Source organism: Hipposideros armiger, unplaced genomic scaffold (assembly GCF_001890085.2).
Source record: "Hipposideros armiger isolate ML-2016 unplaced genomic scaffold, ASM189008v1 scaffold_1227, whole genome shotgun sequence".
In the NCBI taxonomy this organism is placed as follows: domain Eukaryota; kingdom Metazoa; phylum Chordata; class Mammalia; order Chiroptera; family Hipposideridae; genus Hipposideros; species Hipposideros armiger.
This window is the reverse complement of record NW_017732577.1, coordinates 248,568-250,919: the sequence shown is the minus strand read 5'-3', so window position 1 is coordinate 250,919 and position 2,352 is coordinate 248,568. Positions and strand designations below refer to the sequence as shown.

Genomic DNA, 2,352 nt, shown 5'->3' with positions numbered 1-2,352 from the left:
GAACAAAAATATGTAAATTATAAAACATCTACATTTCACATACTCAGAGGAATGAACTCAGAGGTTATACGGTATCCTCCAAGAAAGCCAAGACTCACGGATTCTGTACTTATTTACTATAAGTCATCCTTGAGCCAGGGTCATCTTATAAAAGCCTTTACTGAATAAGGTCTCCTCTTTCCAGATACAGCATTCATCTATTTCCTTACAGAGCCAGTTGACAAGATTAGATCAGGTCACCTACCTTCTTTTCTTTCTCCCAAAGCATCCTCCTGGTAACGGGAATAAATGAATCATAGCTGTAGATGGTTTAACTCCTTCCTTCTGAAGCATAATTGATGATACCACCTACATAGCACTAGAATTCGTCTCTTACTCCCTATCTCTACAAGAGCACATTGGCTCATCTCTGGCCTGAACCTTTCCAATAACCACCAACTAAACAAGTAACTTTAGTTTCCCCATTCCATGTGTCACTCTGCTACCACAGTTGCTTCTTGAATTAGTATATTTGATCATGTTCCATCCCGGTTTAAAATCCTTTGCCTGATATAAAATGTACTACACCAGCTTTCCTCTGCCCACATTTCCAGATTTTTTCCCCCAACATATTTCCTGACATCCAGGCAAATCAAACTATTCTCTAACGAGCCATGCCTAGCAAAGCTCCCAAGCTCTCATGTGGATGCCCACCATTCTGTCAATAATCTGCAATGTCACATTTTCTCTAATGCCTTCCCTCCACCCTTCATTTAATTCGGACAATAAACACCTCCTCTGTACCTCCATTGTTCTTTAAAAATAATAAGAAAAATGGTTAACTTTAGAAAACCTTGACTTTGATTAGGATGCTGTGCCAAGTGTTTTATATGCATCATGCTATTTAATCCTCAGAGCATCCTCTGAACTATGTATTATCATTCCAATACATTTACAAAAGAGGAAACCAAGGTTTGGAGGCAATAAATGCCTTACCCAAAGTCACACGCTTATGAACTAAGAGAGTTAAGATATGACTGCAGCCCTGGTTTACTCCACAGCCCTCCCCCTTTAACCCAGTCATAATCTGTCTCTGCTCACCCATCAAACAGCTTCCCTAATTAAATCGATAAACATTTGCTAAGTGACAATTTGGTGCCAGACACAGTGTGAGGCATCGCTGAGTAAGGCAGGGAGAGTAAATCTAATGTTAAAAACATCACCCTCTCTAACTGAAGACTCATGAGTTTTAAGGCCTTTCATGCTATAATCTACTTCCTTCTTGTATTCCTTTGCCTCCATATCTTTAATTTTTTCCATTATCTTCAGGATAGAGATCTCACTCACTTTGTCTCCTCATTTACAGCATAAGCTCCCTGAAGTTAAGGGTGATGTTTATGATATATACATTTTTATATCACTCTTTAAAGTGTCTACTCTATAATGATTACTCAACAGACATCCATGAATGTGACAGTCACTTGGCTTTAACAATTCTGTGTATAACACCAGTCTTGTCGAAAACTTAATAAAAAAAAATTCTTTAGTTTAAGTCTTGCAAAGAATATTCTGATCTCCTGAATCCAATTTTTATCAGGATAGCTTTTGAAAGATATACTCCTAGAGGGCTAGAAATCTATGGCGGATTTCAGCCATTTCTCTAGGATGCTTTGGGATTGTCCTAACACAGGTGGATTCATGACTCCAGGCTTTTAGTGATGTTCCCTCTACATCACCACAAAATGATCTGTAACTGTTTTGGAACATCTGTAGTCTCTAGGGTATTAGAGGATGGCCGCCCTAAGGAAAATTATGAACTACATGGAATTTGTTTTCCACATAGTGCTGCTTTTACTCCATATTCTTCTCAGATATCCTTCCCTAAATACCAAATTCAGGTATAAAATTGTTTTATGTTCCTTCTTCCTTCTATCCTTATTAAAACATTCACTTGAAGACAGTATCCTATCTCTATCTGTATCTACAATTTACTATGTATAGAAATGTATAATTTATTAGCTACTGATTTTTAATAGTTATATCTTTTTAATTATAAAAGAAATATAAGCTGCAATTAAAACTTTGCAAAAATAAATAAGTTATTTAAAATCTACAAATAACTAATAATAATAATAATAATTTTCCTTCCAGCATGAACATTGACCTGTATCTTTTTTAATATAATTAACAGCATTCTATGTATCCAGATCCCTGTCCTGTTTTTTCACTTACTATTTTAGCAAGACCATAATTTTTTCTCAGAACCTACTTGTTTATAATTAAACAGGTTCTTAAATATTAATCTGGAAAGCTGCTTTAATAAGAACATTCTCAAATGCCATCTACCAGATATTCTAATTCAGTAGGGAACAC

At 35.8% G+C, this 2,352-nt stretch overlaps 1 protein-coding gene across 1 annotated transcript in view; it reads right to left on the bottom strand.

Annotated features, from left to right (window-relative positions):
• LOC109376876 (zinc finger protein DZIP1-like) overlaps positions 1–2,352 on the bottom strand; it is a 37,493-nt gene that overhangs the window by 24,587 nt on the left and 10,554 nt on the right. The gene's annotated exons all lie outside the window — the stretch shown is intronic.